The 14365-nt window shown below is 34.1% G+C and overlaps 1 pseudogene; it reads right to left on the bottom strand.

Annotated features, from left to right (window-relative positions):
* LOC114052173 overlaps positions 1–14365 on the bottom strand; it is a 44138-nt pseudogene that overhangs the window by 11622 nt on the left and 18151 nt on the right.

The raw sequence follows: 14365 nt of genomic DNA, 5'->3' as shown, positions 1-14365 counted from the left end.
GGGTCACTAAACCATTCCAAAAATATCTGTGGACCATATATTGAAATTAGAAAATTGCATATTAATATTGCATATGTTGTATTATATTTTTTTTATTCTATTACTTATTTCCCAATTACCTTTTAACATGGTCTGGCTAAGTTCACCAACTGTGCTCTATGTTCAAGCCAGCAGGGCATATGGGCCAGAGGTGAAAATGGTCAGTAACATCCACTAGATGAGATTTTTTCAGAAAAAAAATGTTGATTCTTTTCATCAACTACATAGAAGTTCAAAAAGCTTTTTTTATAAATGAATGAGGGAATGAATCAATGATAACTTGGACATCGATGGGACAAGAGGCAAAGCACTGCAGATTGGAACTATCACTTTCTTTTCCTAAGCTGTTAGAGAAGGTTTGGTTTCCCTCATTTTACCAGGTGTACATTTTCTTCCCCACAGTGTGAGTACTCCCTATTTCAAATTAATAAGCTATCACTTACTAAATGCTTACCATGTGCCTATTCTTGGCACTGGAGATATGAGAAAAGTACAAAAACATTCTCTGGCCTTAAGAAGCTTATATTAAAAGAGATCATATACATACATAAATACATACTTTATAACATACTTTATATAAATGCCTAGAAGATAAATACAGAAGAAATAGAAGGTGGCCACATAGGAGAATGTAATAGCAGTTATACCTTTGACCACATATTCTTTTGTTTTCTTAAGATTAGCTACACTACCATTCCACTCTTATCATCATGTTTTTATTTTGTTTTTTTTTATTTTTATATTTAATTTTTATGAAATTTATTTATTGAATTTTTACAAAATGAAAAAAGAATTTCCATAACATGATATGAGAAAAACAATGCTTGTACATGAAAGTGCAAATCTATTATACACAACTTGCTATTACTTTCAAATATGTAATTAAGTTACCTTGTAAATTTATTTTTTTCCTATGATTTCCATTCTCCCCCAAACTAAAGATGGCTACCATTATTCAAAGTTGTGGGTGTGTGTGTGTGTGTGTGTGTGAGTGCATGTAAAATCATACTTCTATTTGTCAATTCTTTCTTTAGATGTAGATAGTGTCTTCTTCATATCTCCTTTGTAGTTAATTTGGATATTTATAATAGTCAAAATTACTTAGTCACTCAAACTTATTCTTCAAACAATATTGCTATTATGGTACACAGGATTATTTTCATTCTGCTCATTTCCCTGTTCATTATTTTGTGCAAATTTATCCATGTTTTTCTAAAATCATAGAGTTCATAATTTCTCAGAGAACAGTAGTATTCTATAACAGTCATATACTACAACTTGTTCAGCCATCCCCCAATTTATGGGCATCCCCACAATTTCCAGTTCTTTGCATCACAAAGAGAACTCCTATAAACATTTTAGAACATATAGTTTCTTTTTTTTTTACTTAATCATTTTTGGAAATAGACCTAGTAATGCTGGGTCAAGGAATATAGGCAGTTTATTGACTCTTTTGGCATATTTCCAGTTTGTTCTCCAAAATGGATTGATCAGTTCACAATTCTACCAACAATGAATTAGAGTCCCAATATTTACACATCCTCTCCACCATGTGTCACTATCTTCTTCAATCACTTTTGCCAATCTGATAGCTCTAAAATGATATCTCAAAGTTGTTTTAATTTGCATTTTTCTAATAAATAATAATTTATAAACTTAATGGGCCCTTAGAACAAAAGAAGAAAGGCATATTATCTAGAATAAAGGAGGTGATGGTCCTGATGTGATCTGCACTGATTAGACCATACCTATAGTATTGTGTCCAAAGTTCTGGGCATCACATTTGGAGAAGGACATTGATAAACTGGAGATAAATGGTGTACAATGACTGGTGTGGTGAGGTGATTCAAACCAAAGGTTTGTTGAAGGAACTAAGGATAGTTATAATTTAAATAAAAAACAATTTAAGAAAGATACTAAAAAATAATGATTTAGAGAATTTTTACATGACTATAAATTGTTTTGATTTCATCAGAAAACTGCTTCTTCATATCTTTTGACCTGTTATTAATTGAAGAATGATTCACATTTTTATAGATTTGACAAAGTTATTTATATATTTGAGACCTTTATCTTGTAAACTATCTATTAAAATTTTTTTCCTGAATTTCAGCTTTCCTTCTGATTTTGGCTTTGTTTGTTTTATTTGTACAAAACCTTTTTAAAATTTAATGTAATTGAAATTATCCATTTTTCACCTCACCCTGCTCTCTATCTCTTGTTTATTCATGTCCATAAGTCTTCAAAGTAATATGTTCCAAGTTCTTCAAATGTTCTTATAATATCTCTATATTTAGGTCATGTATCCATTTTGAACTTATCTTGGTAAATGGTATAAGATATTGGTCTATACCCAGTTTCTGTCATACTGCCATCCAGTTTTTCATCCAATTTTTACCAAAAAACAAATTCTTATCCCAAAAACTTGAGTTTTACATTTGTAGAATACAAAGTTACTGTATTTATTTGCAGCTGTAAATTGTAGGTCTACTCTGTTCCACTTATCTACTTTCTATCTCACAACCAGTAAGAGAGAGTTTTGATAATTATTACCTTCTAAAATGGTTTAAAATCTGCTAAATCTCCTTTCTTTTCATTTTTTCATTGGTTCCTTTCATGTTCTTTGGTTTTTGTTCTTCCAAATGAATTCTGTTATTTTTTTCTAATTCAGTAAAATGTTTTTAGAAGTTTTATTGGAATGGCATTGAATATATAAATTACTTTAGGTAAAATTGTCATTTTTATTTTGTTGGCCCTGCTACCCATGAGCAGTTAATATTTCTCCAATTATTTAAATCTGATTATATTTGTATAAAAATTATTTTTTATAATTTTGTTTATATATAATTTGAGTTTATTTTGGCAGTTGTAATCCCAAGCATTTTGCACTGTGTAGAGTTATTTTAAATTGGGTATCTTGTTCATGTTTTTTCTTAATAAGTTAGATAAGAATAAATTATTCATGACTGACTAAGCCACAATTAGTAGGTATTCGATTCAGCAAAAGAGGTTAAGAAATAATGGTCAGACAGGCAGGAAGAGGACCAAAACAGAACAGAATATACAAAACACAGAGAATAGAGAGCATACAGAAAGAGAAGGTGTTCAACAGTGTCAGATGCTGCAATGGAGTCAACAGGGATTAAAATCCACAAGAAGTCATTGATTTGAAAATTAAGAGAGCTGTAATAGAGATGGAGTTAACATGGAAAAGAAGTAAGAAGAACAGAAATCTCCCTCCACTTTAATATTATTCTAGAAAAAAAGATCAGACTGGCTAATGATTGAGAACTCCAAGGAGAAAAAACAATAAGTTACTTGTCCTAAGCAGGTCAGCATAGAGACACATATAAACTTCTTTAGATACTGGCCAGAAATTAGCCCTATGCAACATTCCAGCAACTAGAGACATTGCCCAAGGGAAATAAAAGGTTCTAAACAAATACTGGGACACTAGGAACTCAGGAAGGGTACAAAAACAGGTGCCAACTGGCAGGGTGTGGATTCCTACACCTTTTTGGGTCACAGATGCACTGCCTACTATGGAAGGGACCTGGACCGAAATGTGGGAATGAATCACAAACCCTATCAAGCAAGGGGGAAGTTCAGAAGCAAGCAACAACAGTGTACCTCTGACAAAAGGAAAAGAGTTTGTTTTCAGCTCTCGTTTTCAGATGAATCTGAAGGCCACTGAGGAATAATAATGAAAGGAATCTCAGACTGGGTTGGAAGTCTACAATTCCATCACTATGGACCAGGAGAGTTTTCCCACTGGATGATAGTGTCTCAGTCCAGCAGCAGTCTATTACTACTCACACCCAAACATAGGTCAGGAACCTACAAAGCTCAAATCTCACTTGGTGTTGGGGAAAGGGGAAAGAACTGATCAGACTTTGCCCTGGATAAGACTAATTACAGCATCAAAAGTTTGTAAGTGTCACAGTGAGATCTCCTTTGGAGCCTGGAATAACAAAACAATAAATAACCCAAGAAAGCTGCAACAGGAACAACCCAGGTATTTCCTCCAGAAGTGTATAGTAGAACCTAGACCTAACATAAAATCTAAGGTCAGGAAGTTGAAAAAATGAACAAACAAACAAAAAGAGTCCCATAATAAAAAGCTATTGACAGACAGTCAAAACACAAACCCAGAAGAAAATAGCTCCAAAAAAATCTATAAGCAAAGCCTCAAAGGAAAACAGAACTTGGGCACAAATTCAAATACAATTTCCAGAAGAGATTATGCAACAGGTTGAGAGTTTTAAATGTTTTCATAAATGTAAAACAAGTCATTAGTAATTTTGGAGACATTTTGTAAAAACTTTTTTAATGGCTTAGTAGAATGTTAAATTTGGAAGCCAGACTACAGAAAGTTCAGAATGCAAAAAGACAAAGAAAAAAGGAACCAAAGTAGAGTCATCAGTTGTCAATGGCTTTCTCAAGGTATTTAGCCTCACAGGGGAAGATCTCACCATATTGTCCTTTACACTTTCTTTGTTAATTAAAACGTCACGAGAATAACTCTCAAAGTGGGTGCATCAGTTTCTGAGGAAAGATGGCAGCAGAGAGGCTTGTGCAAACAGGTTTCCTGCTGCTCCTCAGATTCCTAAAGCTATTACCCCATACTTACTCTTTCAGAGTTACAGGCTTGCTTTTCTCTGCTTCCTTCCACATGTTCTTCACTAACACATCTCCATAGTGCTTAATGATAGGAAACATCTAAATGCCAAATGACGGTAGTTACATGTGGAAAACTCAATTCCAAAACAAACCAGATTTCCCAAACCTGAAGAAGCATAAAAATATTTCATAAATTCATTTCTCTCTTTTAGAATGTAAAGAATCATACATCTGTAGACGGTCATGTAGTCAAACTACTTCATTTTAAAGAAGAGGAAACTGCAACCAGAATGATTAAGTGACTTGCCAATGTTCACTCAGGTAATAGACATCAGGTTCTCTTAATTCCAGAGACAGTGTTCCCTCCATTGTTTCACAAAAAATGGGAAACAAAATATTCCCTTACAGAAAATTTAAACTCGTGAGCCTATTAGACTTTCATTGGAGAAAATCATCAGAACGTATTTATCTTTTTTTTTTTTGCTCTCAACTATACTCGGTTTTCTAGAGTCCAATATCAATTGCTTTACCTCCTTGAGTCCTCCACTTGTAAATATTGGAGACAACACTGTTCGAATCCTTTTCCAATGGTCATCTTTAGTAAGTGAGACAGCATTCTCCATAAACCCTACTGGACCAAAATTCTAGGAGAAAAGGGTAAAAGACACCACCATTCAGATGTTAATTGGTGGAACCAGAACTAGAGGTCTATTACACTTTCCAGTATGAAAACTAACTCTTTCTAAATGTCTGTAATTTGTTAAATGACTCTTTATAGCCCATGGACTTTGGTGACAAGAATTTTCTTTTCTGAATCCTTGAAAGTTGTGCCAGTTGTATCTGAAGTATTAGTTTCCAGGCTGCACCTTGGCAGAGATTGCTTCACACAACATTGACTGGGAGTACTAGGCTAAAGGCAGTGCTGTTCCCAGGTGTTCTGGGTGCCATGTCCTAGGGTGTCCACCACAGTATCTGACTTGAAGTGATGGTGAAAGTGGTGGTGGTGGCCCAATTTTGACCTGCCTGGCACATATCACCTCCTATCTCTTCCTCATGGCATCATTTGGTTCAGTTATTCTGGCTGGCCTATCACATGTGAGATAATTCTTTGACAATAAGTGGGGGTGGCCTGTACCTCCTCCACAGAATATCCCCCCTAGGATCATGACTGGGAATGCCAGGCCAAAAGTAAAAAAGGAGGCTTAGGGGTACTTCTTGGGCTACGTCTCTTGTGCCCATCTATCCATTGGAGGCAACTGTTATTGCCTGTGGAGATGAGGACAGCAGGCTCATTTTCCACAGTGATTTTTCCCTTTAATAATGGCCCTTGGGGCAGCATTATAAGGAAATCTAGTTGTTGGGGAGGCATCCCCACCCCCAAGTTTTTTGGGGCCAAGAGATGTTGATAGGGGTTCAAATCACCTAGCAAAAGTTCCTGTTCCTCTACAGCTCAAACTGCATTGCCCTTAGGTAGGGTATCTTGCCTCCCCTGTCTTCTGCAAGAATGTCAATAATGAAGCTAGTGTTTATAGATGGTCTAAAAACTGTGTGATCCTTAACATTGCTTAGCATGCTTTCCCCATTGCTGTCAGCATTATTCTGCCACTATTACTTACCCGATGATGGCTGAAGACAGAATGGCACTCTTTTACCAACACTGATTTGATAGTCTCTGGGTCCATGACGGCCAGTACCGGTTGTCTTCCATCAAAAAAACCTATACCCCCAAAAGGAAGAAATTGTATCACTCACTAATTTACACTGCTATTAACAGAGATTGCAAATAGAAACTATAAATTGATGGCCAGGAGATCACTGCTACCTTATGTTTGCTCTAATTAGAGAAGTAGAAGTGAACCAAGAATCTAAAATAAAATTCATCAGAGAATATTTATTAAATACTTGGTGCATGCTTAAGTTAGAATCCTGCCTCAGATACTTCCTAATTCTGTGACCTCATGCAAGTCAGTAACCTCTTTCCTCTCAGTAACTCAGTTTCCTCTCTAGCAAAATGAGGGAAATGATAGCTCAACCTTGGAGGGTTGTTGTGAGGATCAAGTAAGAGAACATGTATAAAGTACTTTGAAAACTTTAAAGAGCAGATTTTGTTGTTGTTGTTAGGTATGACGGGAAAAGGGAAAAGCTGCACTGAGGAGGTAACATTTGAGTTGAGCTTTAAAGAATGGTCAAACACTTGGTAGGAAAAGGAAGGGAGGAGGGCATTTCAATGACATCAAATAGCCTGAGCAGTCACAGTGGCATGACATTGGCAAGTGTGTTTGGGAGCCAAAGAGTCATCCAATTTGGCTAAATAACAAAGTTTATAAAAGGGACCAATAGGAAATAAGTCGAGGAAGATAAGGTGGTAACATGCTAGGAAGAGTCTTCAATATGAGGCAGTACTTTCTGAATTTTACTTCAGAGGCAATAGGGAGGCAGGGTGGATTTTTGTGCAGAAATGCATACATAAACAGATTTATGCACTAGAAAGTTATTCTGAGAATTGTATTAAAAATGGACCAGATGATCCAAGAAAATACTGAAGGACCCATTCATGATGAAAAATGCCATCCACTCTCAGAAGGAGAACTGATGAAGCATATTGTTTTTCACTTTCTTCATTTTTCTTGCTTTTTTTTGGGAATCTGTTAATATGGATATATGTTTTGCATGATTTACATGTATAATTGATATCATGTTACTTTCCTTCTTAATGGGTCAAGGAGAGTGATTATTTCAAAATCAAAGTTTTTTTTTAAAATGAATGTTAAAAACAAATAAACAGTTTTTAGAAATAAATAAATTTTAATGAACCAAGTAGAAGGGAGAGTGGAGGCAGGAAGAATCCAATCAGGAGGCAACAACAATACTCTAGATGAGTGGTAATAATGACTTGCACTAGTGTTGCTAGTTGTGGCAGTAGGAATATAAAAGGGATTTGGGAGATGTTGCAGAGATGGAATTGAAAATTCCTGGAAACTGAAGGAATCTGAGATAAGAGGGAGAAAAAGGAGTTGAGTATAATCCACAAAGTTATGAAAATAGAAAACTTTGTAGATCAGAGGTTTCAAACTCATAGGTGATCTATAAACAGCTTTAAAAGTCTTGATTACCAGATTAAAACGAAATTGGAAATTGTTTAACAAAATAAATAAAAATATAATACAATATTGTTATTATTATTTGATCATTTTAGTCATGTACAAATTTTCATGACATATTGGGGTTTTCTTGGCAAATATACTGCAGTGGTTTGCCATTTCCTTCTTCAGTTCTTCTTACAAATGAGGAAACTGGGGCAAACAGGTTTGAGTGACTTGCTCAGCTAGTAAATATCTGAGACTGAATTTGAACTCAGGTATTCCTGATTCCAAACCTGACATTCTATCTAATGTGTCACCTAGGTTCCCAGCAAAAAGTTATGTACCATGAATTTGAATTGGGTGAAACTGACCTAATTTCTTTGTGATTGGGCTTTTGTGCTGTAATAGAAGTACAGAAGTCTGTTATTGGAATTCAGCTTAGAATGAGGGTTTGGAGATTGGAGGAAGAAAAGTGTTTATAGGATACTAGAAGAGGATGTAGGAAAGCATTAATGTAGCAAACAATAGGGTCAAAGTAAAGCAGTAAGGAAAATAAAACCCAAGGGAAGCAAACAGAAGAGGAAAATGGAAATGGGTCAAGAGCACCATGATATATAATAAGAGTGAGGACTACTAGGTTTAATGAGAGTGATTGGGACAGGTAAAAGGAAATAAGTTGGTGGTTGAATTGTGGAATTTAAATTCCAGATATTGGTATTGGTGAGATCAGTATTCAAAGGTATGAACATATTGGTTGGAGGTGGGAAAAGGAACTCTTTGGAACTGTAGAGGCTGAGGAGTTGGATGGTCTGGCTATCAACTGAAATATCCTTTAGTAGCCAAGAGTAGAGGGAATGAAGAGGAGAAGCTGGTAAAAATTGGCACCAAGGTCATTAAAAAAGTTGGGAAAGTTACTTGAAGGTGAACAGATAAAGGAGAAACAATTTAGGTGACAGTGGAAGAAGAATGATCTGGAAAAAATAGTGATGATTAAGGAATATGCCTTCTTTATCTTCTAACCATATGAGTAGGGGATGGAGGGAGTAGGAGACAGAGAAGAAACTTTCAAGAGAAGATTGAGTTTCTATTAAGTCAAAGAATTAGAAATCAAGCTGGTTAAAAAAATTGCAGGTGTTTAGGAAAGTAGGTGATATGATGAGGGATAAAAGGATAGAAACAATAAACAGGTGATGAAAAAGTGGGTTGTAGTGGGCCAGGGAAATAATTGGAGTGATTAGAGTAAGGAAAAGTATTCGTAGATCTTAAAGTGATGAGAATGGAGGACCATGATTATGAAGACAAAATAAGAAGTATGCTAGCATGGCATGCTTACCCAGAAACAATCAATATATTACCTTCCTGAGAGTTTAAGGTAGAATTTAGAATCTTGGTGTCCAAAGCAACTAAGATGTAACACAAGGAGGAAAGACCTGGTTGAAGATGATTGTCAGGGAGTAAGTCTAATAGATTAGCACAGTCACATCAGAAAAAGAACATTGGCAGCTGTGCAGCTTTGCTGATACGAAGTCTCCCTATACATATATATCTTGTCCAGGTGTGCTTCCTATATAATTATCCCTTCACACATGTGCTCTAGCCACCTGTATAGCAAGGTGTAGTTGTTCAGGCATAATTCCAATGAATATCTCTTCTTATCATTGAATTTTGGTGTGTTTGTGGGAGAGTGAGCTCAAAGTTTGTAAAGGCCATTTTCTGTTGCTGATTAATTTCCATTGCTATTTAATTATATTCCTTATACTGTACTGTGTGTCCTGTGGCTGACAAGTATAAGTAAACATTCATGTTAGTGCTCAACAGCTAAGATTTGGAGAGGACTCTGGCCATCTTTCCAAATCTCTAGAATCTTGGATAACTAATAAGAGGGTTCAGACTGACAGGGTATCAGATGCTACACTAATGTTAACCAGTATATCATTGTTTACTCATGGAAATTAAAGTGAGTTTAGTTCATGTGGCATGTAATTTGCAGTTGCATATATAATCATGTATCACACAAGATTTTCTAAAAATGCTACTATTGTTTAACTCTTCATACTCGCTAAGAATGATAACTTCTAAGTATGAATTATCACAAATTCATTGGGTCCAAATTCATGTGTCAGAATTAATAAGATTCTAAAGAGTAAAATAATGAAAGTGGAAGAACAGTCTTTTGAAGTAAAATCAGTTCTCAAAGAAATATTCATTACTTCACTTATCTTTTTTCCTTACTATTCTTTTGACATGTTGAATTGTCCAATAGAATGGAAGGTCCATCAGGTCAGGAACACTTTTCAATTCTGTCTTTGTATCTGCATTGCTCAGCAGGCCTTTACAGGGTGGCCACTTTATACAGTGTTTCTTTATTTCTTCAACATTAATCTTATCATAGCACTGAACTAAAATAAGAAGTTGTTTTACAGAATCTATGACCAAGGGTAATACTTCTGTTATGATGCTATGAGCCTGAACTAGAATTCTCTGACATGAAACAGATCTACAATATCTCTATCTACACAAATGTAATTGTTTGAGTGGGTAGCTATAGTTGACTGACCATTGAAATGTGTAAGTATAACGGAAAGATTAGTTAAAATACTCACCCCCAGGTTTTCCCATATTTTTTAAAACAAGTCGTGTCAAAATCTACAAAACCCTGCAAAAAGAATTTTAAAATCAGGTATTGGCATGAATTCTTAATAAAGAATGATGTTAAAAATGCCTTGTTAGGAAGTTACATATAAAAACATTGCAATTTTTAATCTTATTATGCTCTTCACTTCACCTGGAGATTGTTGCCCACTCCCATTTCTACTTGACATCTGACCCAGCTCAAATATGATCACTTTCATGGAGTCTTTCCTCATCTCTGAGAAGAAAGAGATTTCTCCAGGATCCTTCATCTCTTGATTTTAACTCTGTTGCCTTTTTCCTATGCTATGATAGACTGTTTTAATTAGGGAATGTTCTATTCACTGTATTTGTAACCCAGTGTCTAGAACACTGTAAGCATTAATAAAAACTTTTTAATTGATAGATTGATACAATCTATAAACTTCTGTTCTCACTATATTCTCACTTAGATTATAATTATCTCAATATATGTCATTCTCTGTACTGGATAATAGGCACCTTGAGGTCACCTATGATGGATTTTTTTATCTTTATATTTCTCCTACTTCAAGGGTTGTTAACTAGTTAAATGTCATAGATCTTTTAGTGTCCTTTTTGAAAAGCCTATTGACCATTTCTCAGAATGATGTTTAAAATGCATAAAACACTTAACATTGCAAAAGAAATCAATTTTTCTAAAAGTAGTTATTCTATAACTTCATATTTCCCATGTTAGGAATCTGATTTAATGCCTAGCACAGTGTATCACACAAAGTAAAAGATTAATAAATGTTCATTTAAAAGGTTATTTTCCCACTTAATAGTATTTTATTTTTTTCTAATTACATGTAAAGATAGTTTTCAACATCCACTTTTATAAGATTTTGATTTCCAAATTCTTCTCCCTCCAACTGCACCCACCTCCCCAAGACAGTAAAAAATCTGATATAGGTTATACATGTGCAATCATATAAAATATATTTCTACATTATCCATGTTGTGAAAGAAGAATCAGAACAAAAGGGAAAAATTACATGAAAGAAAAAAAAAGAAAAGACAAAAAACAAGTGAAAATAGTATGCTTTGATCTGCATTCAGACTCAGTTCTTCTTTCTCTTTGTGGATACCTTTTCCCATCACAAGTCTTTTGGAATTTTCTTGGATTGTTATATTTTTGAGAAGAGCTAAATCTGTCATAGTTGATCATCACTCAGTGTTGCTGCTACTGTGTACAATGTTCTCCTGCTTCTACTCACTTCACTCAGCATAAATTCATGTACATCTGTCCAGGTTTTGCTGAAATCTACCTGATTTTATTTGTGTGAAAAGTGCTTTGTAATTGCATTCATACAATTCCTGGGTTTATCTTGGCAGGTAGACTCCCAAATATTTTATATTGTCTAAGTTTATTTTAAATGGAATTTCTCTTTCTCTTGCTGCTGAAATTTGTTGATAATATATAGAAATGTTGTTTATTTATGTAAGTTTATTTTATATCCTGCAACTTTGCTAAAATTGTAAATTTTAAAGTAGTTTTAAGTTGATTCTCTGGCATTCTCTAAGAATACCATCACATCAGCAGCAGAGAGTGATAGTTTTGTTTCCTCCTTGCCTATTCTAATTCCTCCAATTTCCTTTTCTTCTCTTATTGCTAAAGCTAACATTTCTAGTACAATATTGAACAATAGTGGAGTTAATGGGCTTCCTTATTTCAACCCTGATCTTTTTGGAAAAGCTTCATTATGAAGAATGTTCCCTTTATTCCCATGCTCTCCAGTGTGTTTGTTTGTTTTTAATAGGGGTGAGTGCAAAAGTATTTTCTGCATCTATTGAGATAATCATATGATTTTTGTTAGTTTTGTTATTGATATGGTCAATTATACTGATCGTTTTCCTAATATTAAACCAGCACTTCATTCCTGTTAAAAATCCCACCTGGTCATAGAGTATGATTCTTGTGAAAAATTCCTGTAATCTCTTTGCTAATATTTTACTTAAAATTTTTGTATCAATATTCCTTAGGGAAATTGGTCTATAATATTCTTTCTCTATTTTGGCTCTTCCGTGTTGAGGCACCAGCACCAAACTTGTGTCATTGACTTTGCCTATTTTGCCTTCTTTGCCTAGTTTTCCAAAAATTTATGGAGTATTGGAATTAAATGTTCTTTTTTGTTTTGTTTTTTTTTTAAGTTTAATAGTGTGTTATTGTTTTCCTTTGTTACATGTCAAGAAAAATTTTAGTATTCATTTTTATAAAATTTTGAGTTGCTAAATTTTCACCCTTCCTTCCCCTCTTCTGAAAATGGTATTCAACTTGATATACTTTATATATGTGCTATCATATAAAAATATTTCCGTATTAGTCATAGTTGTGAAAGAAGAAACAGATCAAAAGGGAAAAAAACCATGACAAGGAATAAAGTAAGTGAAAAAAATATGCCACAATCTGCATTCAGAGGCCATTGGTTCTTTATCTGGATATGGATAGCATTTTCCTTAGTGAGTCCTTGGTACTTGTCTTGGAACATTGTGTGTTGCTGAGAAGAGCTGAGTCATTAGTAGCTGATTATCACACAATGCTTCTGATACTGTGTACAATGTTTTCCTGGTTCTGCTCATTTTACTGTGCATTAGTTCATACAAATCTTTCCAGATTTTTCTGAAATCTGCCTGTTCATCATTTCTTATTGCACAATAGAATTCCATTACCTTCACATACCACTCTTTCTTCAGCCATTTCCCAATTGACGGGCATCCCCTCAATTTCCAAAATTTTGCCACTACAAAAAGGAATGCTATAAATATTTTTGCACATGTAGACTTTTTTTCCTTTGAGGTACAGATGTAGTAGTGGTATTGAAAGATCAAATGATATGCACAATTTAGGTGCCTTTTGGGCATAGTTCCAGATTACTTTCCAGAATGCTTAGATCAGTTCATAACTCCACCAACAGTACATTAATGCCCCAATTTTCCCACAACCTATGCAACATTTATCATTTTGCATTTCTATCATATTAGATGGTCTGACAGATGTGAGGTTAATTTTTCTTTAAGTGTTTGGTAGAGTTCACTCATAAACCCACCTGGCCCTGAAGATTTTTTCTTAGGGAGTTCATTGATGGCTTGTTCAATTTCTTTTTCTAAAATGGTGCTATGTATTTTATTTCCTTTTTTGAACATTTTCCATTTTTGTAAATATTCATCCATTTCACTTAAATTGTCAGACTTATTGCCATAGAATTGAGAAAATTAGCTCCTAATTATTTCTATAATTTTCTCTTCATTGGTCATGAATTCACCCTTTTCATTTTTGATACTGGTAATTTGACTTTCTCCCTTTTTTTTAAATCAAAGTAAGCAAAGGTTTATGTATTTTTTTTCATAAAACCAGCTCTTAGTTTTATTTTTAGTTCAATAGTTGTCTTACTTTCAATTTTATTAATTTGTCTTTTAATTTTCAGAATTTCTCATTTGGCACTTAATTGGGGATTTTTAATTTGTTCTTTTTCTACCTTTTCTAGTTGCATGCCCTTCTTTCTCTATTTTATTCATGTAAGTATTTAGAAATATAAATTTCATCTAACTTCTGCTTTGACTATCCTATAAATTTTGGAATGTTTTCTCATTATTGTCATTCTCCTTGATGAAATAATCGTTATTATGATTTGTTTTTTGATCCACTCATTGTTTAGGATTTGATTTTTTAGTTTCCAATAAATTTTTAATCTATCTTTCTATGTCCATTTATTACATGTAATTTTATTGCATCATGATCTGAAAAAGATGCATTTAATATTTCTGCTTTTCTGCATTTGATTGTGAGGTTTTAATGCTATATTAAATGGTCCATTTTTATGTAGGTGCCATGGACCAACAAGAAAAAATGTATTTTCCTTTCTATCCCAATTCAGTTTGGTCCAAAGAGCTATCATACCTAACTTGTCTAAAATTCTATTCACCTCCTTAACTTCTTTCTTGTTTATTTTGTAGTTAAGTTTATCTAGTTC

Source organism: Vombatus ursinus, unplaced genomic scaffold (genome assembly GCF_900497805.2).
Source record: "Vombatus ursinus unplaced genomic scaffold, bare-nosed wombat genome assembly UNPS02014807.1, whole genome shotgun sequence".
NCBI classification, from domain to species: domain Eukaryota; kingdom Metazoa; phylum Chordata; class Mammalia; order Diprotodontia; family Vombatidae; genus Vombatus; species Vombatus ursinus.
The sequence above is the reverse complement of the archived record's forward strand: the minus strand, read 5'-3'. Positions and strand labels throughout refer to the sequence as shown.